The 14,571-nt window shown below is 38.8% G+C and overlaps 1 pseudogene; it reads left to right on the forward strand.

The window, feature by feature from the left end:
• Positions 1–4,971: 4,971 nt before the first annotated feature.
• On the forward strand, positions 4,972–6,378 carry LOC143591465 (malonyl-coenzyme A:anthocyanin 3-O-glucoside-6''-O-malonyltransferase pseudogene; annotated as a pseudogene).
• Positions 6,379–14,571: the final 8,193 nt, after the last annotated feature.

A 14,571-nucleotide genomic window follows, 5' to 3' on the forward strand; every position in this document is an offset into this window, starting at 1 on the left:
ATAACCATGTACTTTACTAGACTACATCACATGTCTTGATTAATTATCAAGTAAAACAAAGCTTCTTCATAGATTTTAGATGGTAAAAGGAGTTTAGCTCATGATGAGCATGATGATAAACATTAAGATGAATGATGATAACAAATACATGATTAAACTTGGAACAATCTAACAAATTATAGATGAATCTTCCTTCTTAATGATGGTTGATGACGATGGTTGATGGTAATGACCTCCAAGCCTTCAAACTCTTCACTAGATCTTTAAAGTGAGTGTTAGTGTGTGTTTTTATAAGTGAAAACCGGATAGATATCTTTTCAAGGCACACCAAATAAGTGCAACATGAGCCACTATTTATAAGCAATCTGGAGTGTGAGGCACGTCCCCGTGGTTGATGGACACGCCCCCGTGCATTTTTATGACATGTGCCAGATTTGTTTTGTCTTTTCTGAAAGGTGGCCACAGCCCCGTGGTTTTTAGTGACATGTGCTAATTCTTCTTTGTCTTTTCTGTGTTCTCGTCCACGGCCCCGTGTTTGGTAGGCACGGCCCCGTGATTTTGCTTCTAGATTTTGTCTTTTCTTGTGTTCAAAAGCATGGGGGCGTGTTTCTTTGTTTTCTTCTGTTTTTCTTCGTATTTTCGCTTGTTTCTTTGTTTGGGGCTTGGTTTCACCTGAAATTATGTTCTATTATGATAAGTAGCCTCTTATGCTATGTTATTAGATAGAAATTGCAGTTTTTAGAGATTATTTGATGCTGAAAAGATGTATATATCTATGTACATCAAAAGCCAGTGTTTAAGATTGGTGAAGACATTGATCCAATTGAATCCCATGGCCTTTATAACACCATTGCATACACTTTGGGATTATGCAATGGCCGCTCAAATTACTACAGAATTTCTCATATTAAACATGCAACGGGTTTCACTACAAGATATATTTATTCAATACAAACAAAATATGGACACAAATACCCTTCAACACAAAAAGGGAATATGTAAGAACAACTTCCATTCGGTTCAACTGAATTCTATCTCAACATGTGTTGTACTTCGTCGTTTTGGAGGCTTAGTTAATATAAAGAGATAGTCTTCCCCTTTGTTCTATCAAAATCAATTTTTAGGACCCATTTGAGAAACATTGACAACTCCGAGCACATGCTACTAACTCATGGAAGCCGAAACATACCATGCAACCTATGGTCCTTATCCTAAGATAAGTGGATCCTCATGTTCACAGCCCCTGCAATTCCATCAATATCCTTGCAATTGTGGATCCTCATTACCCATTACGTTACAAACGGAACACTATTTGCTATGGCTGACATAACAAAACTATATGAAATTGCGGTAGTCACCAAACCATTGGGGCGTGCCTACCACATGAATTGTTTTACCAGCAAAAGGAGGGCAGTCTTCACTAAGACCGTTGTCTCACTCGCTATTTTAGTCTTTCAATCTCGTATGGTTTTCTTCATTCCCATCACATTCCTACTTGTCAGTTTGCAATGCCCCAAATAAAGTTTTTTGTTTTTGCAATTCAAGTGCCAATCACTTTATAACACCATTATCCAATATATATCCATACGCTAATATGCATATGCACAATCAAATCACGTATGCCCACCACTTTACCTTTTTTCTACAATTCGTTGACCGGAAAATTTGTGGCTTTAATTTGAGCATTTCTTTCATCTCCTGATTAAACTTCAACTCTAACTACTCACCAATTAACACACATTCAATACTTTATGTTGATTAAAAATCACAAAACCCACAAGCCTAATTTATTAACAAATATTTCACAAAACACGATATATCCAATATATATGCAGACGTTAATATTTTACTAAGCACCCCCGCACGAAAATCATCCAACAAACATATGCACATGGGGCAACACAGTCGCATGGATAACTCATTACACACCACACCAAATACTGCAAACCAACACGAGGGGTTAATCTGCTCGAACCCGCGACAACGCGCGGGCACTTTTGCTAGTTTATATAAATTAGTAAGACCATTTAATAGTTTGGGACCATATTTGACAATTACTTCAAATTAAAACAAATAACAACATAAATACGCTGTTTTAAATTGCTATGATATAGTTATTTATAAAATTACAGTGTATATTAAGAGGTATCGTAATTCTAATGAAAAACACATTTTACATTTTAATGCAAATACTCATAAACCTAAATAACACATTGTTTTTTAATGCAAATACTCATAAGCCTAAACACGTGGATATTAAAATGCAACATGTTTTCAACTAATAGTTATATTTTATATTAATTGTGATGTTATTCATCCTACATAGTTTTTTAGTAAAATTAGTTTGCTAAAGCATGTATCGTGTAGGCAGTGATTTGCCATAGAATGACACAATATGACAACTTTCGCAACTATAAACTTAGGTAGTTAGGCATACTTCAAATTTAATGATTTTGACTGTTCTATTCTTTCTTTTTGGTCCAAAATTTAATGATTTTAGTACAAAAAACATTTTTTTTCCCAATTCTTCAAATTCAAATCATGGTTTGCATTAGTTCTTATATATGTTTATTTATTATTTTAACTTGTTGAGACCGTTTTTGACATCGGCTTTGATATATGTCTTCGTTAATATTTTGTCATTGAAGATAATTGTTCATCGTTTCGGTTTATTCATTATGTAATTTTAGTTAGTTTCATAAAACGTTTGTTAGTTTGAGTGAGTGTTGGGTTGGTTTATTATAATGTATAAGACTTGGGTTGTGATATAAAGCCCACCATGCCACCCACACTATATAAAGGGAATTCCACCATGGAAATCCCTAACACTTATCATTTGTATTATTTTGGCTTTCGATTCTCATAAGAGAAACCAACCAAACCAAAGAACAAATCCTAGATGTTATTTTGATGGTTTGCTTGCGTTCATCTCTTTCTATTTCCACTATTTTCTAGTTACTACAATGTTTTGATTCGTTCATCGTTTCGGGTGATTTTCGCTCACCCGAACATGTTAGATCTGAGACTTGTAAGATCTGTACACCTTCTTGGACCTTCATAACTAGTGATAAACACCTGCTCGCTGTTGTGATTCGATTTTTAATAAAATTCCAATTGAAACATAGATAATTAACACGTCCCAACGATATTAAATGAAGATATGGGCATTTGGACGACTTTTAGGTTTGGTTAAGTGCGTTAAGAGAAGCGTATGAGTATATAGTGGCTCATTTCAAAATACCGGAACTTCAACAAATTAAAAGAGAGAAAGAGCAAGTCGCGACAATACTTTCAGAGATCAAATAAAAGTTTGTTCTAAATTTCTAATATAGAGTGTTAAGAAACATGAACGTGTATTTTAATAAAAAAAAATCACAAATGCCTAAGCTTGATTTTGAAAAAATATTACGTCAAAATGAAGACAGGCTTAATTTTAAATGAAACTTATACCGAAATGTAGATAAAAATACACATGTCACCTCATGTCTACATGGATGTTGGCACGGATTTGAACGGAATTTGTACCAAAACGTAGATAAAATAAAAAAAATCGAACGAGATACTTTAGATTAGTTATAAATTATAAATATAAAACAATTCAACTAATTAAAACGTTATTTTGTGTATTAGGCTATAAAGTACAATTAGGAAAAAAGAAGTTAAAAATGTACTATTATTTAAGGTGTTATTCGAGGAGGAACAAAAGTATGTTTCGTTTCCATTCCAACTGTTAAAAAGCAAGAATGAAAACCATATTGTTTCTTTTGATCTATATCAGAGAGTCGTTACTCGTTGCTTTGATTTGTGACATGGTTTTAAACGAAAAGGATATTGGATTATGATATGAAAACCTTCTCTTAACCAATTTTTAGAATATTTTGTTTTTGAGAATTAATTATATTACATGGATAGACATAAATAGACCTATTGTATGAAGGTTGAACACCAACCCGCCTAGAAAGCCAAGAGTCGGAAAAGACTAGTTATTGAGAAATGAAAGAAGTCGCTTTCTAAGAGGAGTTTGAGGAAGTTAAGTCACAGGCAAGCAACTAACAGGCTAATAGCTATCTGCCAACCTCTCTTGTATTGACAAAATAAGAGGGATTTCAGGCAATTAGCATATAAGAATTCATGCCCTAGAAGATTGAACTTTTGACTTCAGCACCGCCTTTAGGCATCTTAGTTCTTAGGATCTTACGAAGAAAGGCTAAAGATTGTAATCAACACAACCCTATGACATGATCGAAGGTGAGCCAGGAAAGAACCGGAACTAATAGGGTGAAGGTGAGGAAGCTTGAATTAAGTGGCTCCTAAACAAGAGTTTTGTCTAGGTAGATTTGCCCTTTTACGTCGTTTTAGGTGAGCCCAGACTCAATCACTGCTCGGAGATTGGAACAGAGCAGATGACAACTAATTGACTTTTTCCTATCACTCGTATAAATCTTATTGAAAATATTGCATTAGAAAGGGATAAATTGTGGTTGGCGTTTACGAATGACCCGGGGTCCCCGTCCGGTTTATGAAAACTTTTAGATATATTGAGTCCTTTTAAGTATGTTTTCGTTAAAAAGCTTCACCACCAAAGCCATGCATCCTTAAGAATCATTGATTCGGTTACCTTAACCATCAAGTAAATGTCTTTGGGCCTTTAATAATTGAGTAGTTGTTTTTAGAGACATAAAATATTCTGTTTGGATTAGTTAAGTTATATAAACATTAATAAAATAAGATGTTATTTTCAAAGTTTAATAAAATAACTGTTGTCCGGCTATTCACATGATTTGCGTTTTTATATTTAATGACATGAGATATGGCTTTTGAAAGCAACCATTACATGAGTATTCACATGACTTGTGAATCTAAAAACTCATATTTGATAGATGTGCCCTTTGGGGTTAGTCTGTTATAAATACAGAATCATTTTTATTTGTTGAATTTATATTCAAAGTTGAGAACTTTTCTTGCCCACAAATGGCTGCCAACCATCAGCGATTGATTGTCTTTGAAGAATGCCACATCTCACCTGCACCTAACACCGTCGGCGAAAGATCGCTCTCGCTTACTTTCTTCGACCTCATATGGCTGCTTATGCATCCAATTCATCAGCTTTTCTTCTACGACTTCCCACATCCCAAATCCCATTTCGTCGAAACAATAATTCCAAAACTCAAACACTCGTTGTCCATTACTCTGCAACACTTCTCCCCTTTTGCAGGTAACTTAATCGTGTTTCCTGATGAAAATCATCCAGGTCCTGCGAGAAAACCTGAAATCCGTTATGTCCATGGAGATTCAGTCGCGTTAACTTTTGCAGAATGCGATCTTGATTTCAACGATCTCAAAGGAAACCATCCGCGGGATTCTAACATGTTTCACTCTCTGGTACCTTTACTAGAAAGTCCTTTTAAAGTTTATGATCTCGTGAAAATCCCAGTTTTTTCTATTCAAGTTACCATATTTCCTAACTTAGGCATGACCATCGGGCTCACGAATCATCACTCGCTTTGTGATGCAAGAACAAGGTATGATTTCTTGATGGCATGGACTTCCACAACCAAACATGGTACGGATGAGTTGTTCTTAGCTAGTACATCGGTTCCATTTTATGATAGGGTTATAGAATACCCTAACTCTTTGGATGAAGTATTTTTAAGTTACCCACGACTGCAATCTCTAAATGAAACTTATAAGGTGCCTCAGCTTGATCCCCAGACTGATAAAGTTCGATCAACATTTGTGTTGACCAGATCTCAAATCAATATGCTAAAGAAATGGCTGTTGGTTCAGCTGCCGACGCTACAATATGTATCTTCTTTCGTTGTAGCATGTGGTTATGTATGGAGTTGCATAGCCAAATCGCGTGTTTTTGTCGACGAAAAGAAGGGTCAGTATGAAGTCGAATGTTTTACATGTATCGCCGACTGGAGGACTCGTTTGGATCCACCAGTGCCTCAAACTTATTTCGGTAACTGTACTGGATATTGTTTGGCAAAAACAAAAACAAGCTTAATAACAGGAAGCAAGGGGTTTCCCACTGCGGTTGAATTACTAGGAACGGCTATCATGGAAGGGGTAAAAAGTAAGCAAAGGCTGTTTAAAGACATTGAGACATTGTCGGAGAAGGCATCCGCGCCATTTCCGAGGATTGGTGTAGCTGGAACACCAAAATTAAATGCTTACGATGTCGATTTTGGGTGGGGGAAGCCCAAAAAGTACGAGACTATATCATTAGATTACGGTAATTCGATATCTGTTAATGCAAGCAAAGGCTCACCAGAAGATATTGAAATTGGTTTGTGCCTTCGTGCAAAACAAATGCAAGCTTTTACTACTCTATTTGGAAATGAATTAGAGAACATGCTTTCTCATTGCTTTTGATGTATCGACATGTCATTGTCAAGCTATTTCTTGTGTATTTAAGTTTTATAAAGGCATATTGGTTTTTATTGGTCCCTACTATATCCTTTTGGTCGTTGTCGGTCCTAACTAACGAATTGGCTGCTGACGGTCCCAACTTTTAACGTATTTGTTCCCAACGGTTCGCGACTAACGGAATCTTAACACCGTTAGTTGCAAGTCACCGGGAAAACGTTTTTGGTCAGAAAAGTAAAATCTTTTTCCAGAAAACACTACCCGAACACCACCACCAACCAACCACCACCACTTGAGCAACACCAACCATTTCCGACGATATTTCTAGGCTTCCGGCAATCTCAATAATTGGGTCTTTCTACTAGAAAAAGGTTCCTAAATGTCCGATACAAAGTTACAAAGATGTTTGGGACAAAAAATGTTGAGTTTACTATATAAATGTGAGTTTTTTCGATCAAAAACGTTTTTCCGGCGACCAACAACTAACGCCGTTAGGATTCTGTTAGTCGCAGACCGTTGGGAACAAATATGTTAAAAGTTGGGACCGTCAGCAGCCAATTCGTTAGTTAGGACCGACAACGACCAAACGGAAATAGTAGGGACCAATAAAATCCAATATACCATTCTAGCTGGTTTTGTTAGTTTTGAAATTACTAGTGTGAGATGTTGAACTTTTGCAGTGTTAGGTGGTTTGGTAATTATGATTTCTAGCTGGTTTTGTTAATCTATTGAATAAATAGGTAAGTCGTAATAGGGGTGTGTGATTCTTGACTGATCTTCACGAAACTTGCAATACGAGAAATGCAACTTTCTAAAAGTCGGTCCCAACGATGGTGTTTCAGGCTCACACTGGTAATGAGGTGAGAATCTATTATGTATTAGCACTCCAGATTGAATGCATTAATTCAAACCCGCCAACTAACAATCCCTCACCAAGTAATCGGCCCTTTCTTAGAAAATGCCAATGATGTCACACCAAAGGACATACACTCACCAACTGCCCCGTCTTCAAGAACTTGATGCCACACGTAACCGTACCTTCCTTTATGCGTAAACCTACAGCCAAAATCACGCCACAAGCTAACATGCATGATGACCATGCAATCTAGTCCCATAACAAAATGGTTAATGAATAGTGGAGCTACACATCATGTTACAAATGACATAAACATGTTGGCCAACTATGCACCATACGATGAAACCGAGGATATTGCAATTGGTGACGGTTTGTCTCTTAAAATTACTCATATTGATTCTCTTTTTATATGCACACAAACTACTACTCTCATACTCAAACATGTCCTTTGCGTTCCCATGTCTAGAAATATTATATCCGTATCTCATCTATGTTATAATAATTATATTCTAATTCAATTTTTTCAATGTACATTTCTTATCAAAGATCCAAGTTCTAATCTCCTACTCTTTAAAGAAAAAGCTAGTCAAAGGAATCTATGAACTTAGCTCTACATCTCCTCATCCTCCATCTACATTCACAATTCAAAAGAGTAATTCAAAATTATGGTATCATAGGTTGGGGCACCCAAACACTAAGATTCTAAAATCTTCTTCATTTGTCAATTGTATTTCACATTCCAATAATAATTGTAACTCTTTTCACATTCTTGGTTTAAAAAGCCGAGAGACGAAGAAAAGCGACGGGGTTTAAAACAAAAGCGTGAAGCGCCAGTGAAAAAACGATAGTTTTTAATACGCAAGGCGAACACATATATATATATATATAAACGAAAACCCAAAAATCCTAGGTGTCGCGATGTGGTCGCTTCCCCATTTTTTGGAGTCACCAGATTTGTTTTATTTATAAATAGTGGCCTCTGATTTAACCCGGTTTGACCCGTTTATACAAGTACGGGTTATATCTCACCCACGAATATCTCAATATCTTCTCATTATTCACCTCTTTCTAAAATCTTCAATCACTAAAACAGGTACTCCTTCAAAGTTCAACACCCTTGTATCAATCAATCGATCGGAGATGGCATGTGCATACAACCCGTTATTTTCATTCCACTACCAAATCCTCTCCACCGCCTCATTCCTTTTCGCTCCAATTGAAGACCCAAAACGAAATCGCGCTCATCTGCATCAAGCAATCGATGGTCTCCCATTCGATCTTCTTCTATTAATAGATGTATCGCCGCTGCTCTTCTTTCGTCGGCCTCATATTCATCTCTAGCAATCAATTCCGCTTCAGTTACCTTTGTCCAAACAAGGTAACCAACGAAGACGTGAATTGCTTTTCAGTAATTTGTTATTTTGTTACTATAATTTAGTTAGGGTTTAAGTTTAGATCTTATTCAGTTTATTATAATTGCTTTTCAATTATTTGTTATTCGGTTGCTATATTTTAGTTAGGGTTTAAATTTTGATAACCAACTAATTGACTCGATTATCTTTGTGTTTAAGCATGCGTTTATTTGTATACAAGGTTAGTTTTGTGTTCAGTAGTATTATCATCTGTTTGTTTTGAATTACCATCATGTTTTTTAAAGTCTATTATTAGGTCATTTTTTTGCTTTTTTAAAATCCTGTGATACAGATACTGCGAGTAGGGAATGGAGGATTAAAAGCTTGATCAATGACATAGGATTATTGGATTGCATGGTCATGCTTGTGTTTAGTTTACTGTTTAATGTTTAATGTGTGTGGATGAAGGTGTGTTTAGTGTGTGTATTTATAGGAGAGATGGTGTGTGTATGCACATGTATGAACTCAAAATGAAGAGTATTGTATGTTTTTTTATTAGAGAGAAATAACTAACACATTATTTTTTAATTAGTGTAGCCCATATGCCATTACTTATTTATTATTGTTCTAAGTTATAATAACATAACATGATACCTACTCGAATAACCTTCATTATAAAATTTGGTGAATTGAAAGAATTATACGGATAGCCTACGTGTATGTTCATGTCACGGTTTAGTTTATAACATTTTTGGTTCACGTTGTTCGCACAAGTTCATGCCTAACTTGAAACTTATTTAATAAACGGGTTTGAGTTCAAGACTTCAAGTCTCATCCAATAAGTTAGATTATGATCTTGATTTACTACGAGCATATTGGGCTCACACTTGTTATATTGTATACGGATAACACATAATGTGTGAGTTCTTTTTTTTCTTTGGTTTTTGTGTGGGAAGGAAAAGGTTCTGTTGTCGAGATTTGAACCCGAGTCTCTTGGGTGAGAGCTGTGTTTGTTTGGGGATAAAGTAAGTACATTTAAACTAATCAGTGTGAAGGTTGTTGAAAATCTGTTTTTGATGTACTTTATTATAATCTGCTTAGTACGGTTATATTAGGTTTTAAGCTTCAATTTATTAGCGGATATTATTTGATTACCAGATATAGTTTATATTTAGAGATAGATTTGATTATTATTCTAGAATTATCTCTTTCCATGTATTTAGTTAGGGTTTGTTATTCCTAGGGTCTATATATATGGCCCTCCTTTGTGTATTATGATTATTCAAAAATAGCAAACCATAAGAACATTTATAGTATCACAGCCATAGCTTCGGCTCTTAACCCTATTGCCTCCCTTCTTCTTCTTCTTTTTCCGATTAACCACAGCTTCGGCTGACCCTTATCAATCGCTGTAGCCTCTTGTCATCTTCTTCTTTTTTTCAATCAACCCTTATGGCTAAGGACGACAAACCAGAACAGCAAGGCACCTCCGCGTCTGTTCCCAAACCTGCCTTGCACCCCGCTTATTCGGTCACTAATATACAAAGCAAAATACGAACCTTAGATGGCAAGAAACTCACTTACAGTGCCTGGGTCAAGCTGTTTCGACTGCATGCCACGGCTTATCAGGTTCTAAATCACATTGACAGCACCCCACCACCCGCCGCTGATTCTCCAGAGTACTCCTCCTGGAAAGAATTAGACGCTCTTGTTTTACAATGGATTTTCAGCACTATTTCAGATGAGCTCCTCACCAGCGTTTTGGAGAATGAATCCACTGCACGTGCCGCTTGGTTGAAGTTAGAAAAGAAGTTTTTAAGTAACAAAAAGGCACGCGCGGGTGCCTTAGAAACAAAATTCTGCAACATGACTCTTTCGGCTTGTTCATCGCTGGATGACTATTGCCAACAACTGAAGGACCTTGCTAATCAATTGGAAGACGTGGACCATCCAGTTACCAAAGACCGCCGCCTGGTGTTACAACTTGTACGCGGCCTACCTACTGAATTCGATACAACCGCTTCCTTGATCAATGCTAATAATGTGGACTGGGACTTGGCTAGAAGCATGCTGAATGATGAGGTAATCCGTCTTGAGGCCCGACAAAAATCTACCAAATTCTGTGTTAATGACCCAAACCATTACCTCAAACTCGCCAAATATCCACAACCCCTACCCCACTCACGGCCCTACCCATCCTTCACAAAACCAAAACCAAACAACCTACTACCGTGGTGGCTGGGGTCGAGGACGTGGTCGCTCGGGGTGGACGCGGAAGAGGTTCTGGCCGTGGCCAGGGACAGCAATACTACCAACAAAACTGGACTCCCCAACAACAATCTTACCCCCAATGGGCCTGGTGGAATACCCCTCCATGTCCCTACCCAACCCAATCCTCTAACCCACCACCGACCCCTTTTCAGCAGCCACATAATCACTCAGCAGCCCACTATATAGCAGCCCAGTACCCTTTGGCCCAGAACTACTCTCCTGGTTCACCTCAGTCTATGTTTTCTCCGCCTCCCTCTGCTCCACCAGGTTTTGGCCCACCACAGAACCACTTCAGCCCTTCCGGTTCTGCCCCACAGGCCGCGTACAATGCCTTATGTCCTTCGGATATTGGTGCAGCCATGGGCTCTATGCATCTCAGTTATGACCCAAACACTATCATGGATTCTGGAGCAGGAGGGCATGCTACCAATAATCAAGGTATGATTCAAAAACCCAACTCTTTTCCTGTTTGTACTAAACTTTTAGTTGGCAATGGCGTGTCTTTACCAATTCATGGGTCTGGAACAGGTTACCTATCCCTACCCAATCGCACATATGTCCTACCTAATATCTTACATTGCCCCCAAATTATTAAAAAGTTAATTTCAGTTCGTCATTTTACTCGTGATAACAATGTTTCAATAGAATTTGACCTCTTTGGTTTTTCTTTGAAGGACCTTCCGACTGGGCGCCTCCTATCCCGCCACAATAGCACCGGGGATCTCTATCCAATAACCAAACCAGAGCTTCCAGCCCAAGCCAGCTTTATCACCACTACTTCTCGGCCTTGGCATGATCGTCTAGGTCACCCCAGCGCTCAAGTTTTAGATGTTCTTTTTCGTACTTTCAATGTCTCATGTAATAAAACCAAAACTTTTTGTCATTCATGTCAACTATCCAATAGTAAAAGACTTCCTTTTTATGCTTCCTCATCTTTTACATTTGCACCTTTTGATATAATTCATTGTGACCTGTGGACATCACCTGTGCTCGGTAAATCTGGGTACAAATACTATATGGTTTTAATTGATAATTATTCCCATTTTATCTGGGTCTACCCACTAAAATATAAATCTGAAACCTTCCCAACATTTGTTAAATTTCACCGTCTCATTGCTACACAATTTAACCGACACATAAAAACTTTTCAGTGTGACCTTGGGGGTGAGTTTGACAATAATGCCTTTAAAAACTTTGCCACCCAACACAGCCTTTTATTCCGTTTTTCATGCCCACAAACCTCATCACAAAATGGCCGTGCGGAACGCATGATTCATCTCCTTAACGACATCATTCGCTCCCTTTTGATACACGCTCATCTCCCACCTTCCTTTTGGGTTGAAGCATTACACACCGCAGCCTATCTCCACAACATCCTACCAACAAAACGCCTCAACTTTTATACCCCTACATTCGCCCTTTACCTTCGTCATCTCATATATGATCATTTATGGGTATTTGGGTGCGCCTGCTACCCGAACACCTCGGCAACCCAACCACATAAACTACACACCCGCTCCATCCGGTGCATCTTCCTTGGCTATCCACCGGACTTTCGGGGCTACCGTTGTTTTGATCCCACCACAAGCAAAATTACTATCTCACGCCACGTCACATTTGATGAGGCCACATTCCCTTTCACCTTCCCTACGCCTCTCACCTCCTACACTTTCCTTGATGAAAACCCACCTCCCGGCTTCTCTTTTACCCGTTCCCCGCACCCCATACCACCAGCGCCTAATCCCCCTCACACCCGTGCCCCACCCTCCACATCTCCATATCCTATCACCTACTCTCGCCGCCCTAAACCCACCACCGTATCAGCTGCCACAAATCCTCCGCAGCCCTCGGCAATCCCTCCTAAATCCCCCTTGGCTGCCACCAGCCAAACCGGCGTCTCTACAGCCGGACGTCCACAGTCACACGCTACCTTCGGCCCTACCCAAAACCGTCCAGCCCCGACTCACCCAATGACCACCCGCTCTAAAACTGGTTCACTAAAGTCATTCCATCACACGACCCATGGCCCACCCATCTCACCCATTCCTACCTCATACACACAGGCCCTAACCGACCCGAATTGGTCGCGCGCTATGCAAGCTGAGTTTACTGCTTTACAGGAAAATGAGACTTGGGACTTGGTTCCTCGGCCTACAAATCAGCCAGTTATTAGATGCATATGGCTATTTCGTCATAAATTTAAGTCGGATGGTACGTTAGAAAGATACAAGGCTCGATTGGTAGTTAATGGGAAATCACAGACAGTGGGCATTGACTGTGACGAAACATTTAGTCCTGTAGTTAAACCAACTACAATTCGGACTGTCTTATCCCTGGCTGTATCTAACTCATGGCTGAAACATCAGTTGGATGTAAAGAATGCCTTGTTACATGGGCATCTGAATGAGACTGTTTATATGCATCAGCCCTCGGGTTTTGTAGATAGGCGTTTTCCAGGTTTTGTTTGCAAGTTAAAGAAGTCTCTATACGGCTTAAAGCAGGCCCCACGGGCTTGGTATACCCGTTTTGCCACTTACATTTTATCACAGGGGTTTCGGAGTAGTGTGTGTGACAACTCCCTATTCATCTATACCCAAGGGTCCGATATTGCTTATCTACTTCTGTACGTTGATGATATTGTTTTGACCGCGTCATCTGATGCATTCCTGCGAGGCATTATTCAGAGACTCTCACAAGAGTTTGCTATGACAGATTTAGGTGATTTGCATCATTTTTTGGGGATTAAGGTTACTAAACGTACGAATGGTCTGTTCTTAGACCAGACTCAATATGCTAAGGAGATTCTGGCACGCGCTGCTATGTCAGATTGCAAACCGTGTGCTACCCCAGTTGATTTATCTTCTAAGTTGAGTGCCACAGATGGCCCTCTTTTCCATGACCCGACTTTATATAGAAGTCTTGCTGGGGCCCTTCAATATCTGACTTTTACTCGGCCTGATATCTCTTATGTTGTCCAACAGGTGTGTTTATTTATGCATGAGCCCCATGACTACCATTATGCCTTCATGAAACGTATTCTTTGGTATTTGCAAGGGACATTAGAGTATGGGATTCGTATGGTGCGGTCTAAAACGAACTCATTAACGGCTTATTCTGACGCTGATTGGGGCGGATGTCCTGACTCACGGCGTTCCACAAGCGGATATTATGTATTCTTGGGGGATAACTTGATTTAATGGTCGTCTAAACATCATCCCACGGTTTCTCGATCTAGCGCTGAGGCTGAATACAAAGGTGTTGCTAATGCAGTTGCCGAAGCCACCTGGATCCGCAATTTGTTACTTGAGTTACACGTTCCATTGCAACATGCTTCGATGATTTATTTTGACAATGTCTCTGCGGTTTACTTGTCTAACAATCCTGTGCAGCATCAACGGACGAAGCATATTGAGATAGATATACATTTTGTTCGAGAAAAAGTGTGCATTGGTCACATCCGAGTTTTGCATGTTCCCTCATCTTATCAATATGCTGATATCTTCACCAAGGGACTTTCTCGACAGTTATTTCAGTCTTTCAGATCCAGTTTGACCGTTTGTCCAATGACCGATCAAAACTGCGGGGGGCTATTAGCGGATATTATTTGATTACCAGATATAGTTTATATTTAGAGATAGATTTGATTATTATTCTAGAATTATCTCTTTCCATGTATTTAGTTAGGGTTTGTTATTCCTAGGGTCTATATATATGGCCCTC

The sequence above is a fragment of the Bidens hawaiensis genome, unplaced genomic scaffold (genome assembly GCF_021521415.1).
Source record: "Bidens hawaiensis isolate Kalapana, Puna unplaced genomic scaffold, B.hawaiensis_p1.1 tig00039679_1, whole genome shotgun sequence".
Lineage (NCBI taxonomy): Eukaryota > Viridiplantae > Streptophyta > Magnoliopsida > Asterales > Asteraceae > Bidens > Bidens hawaiensis.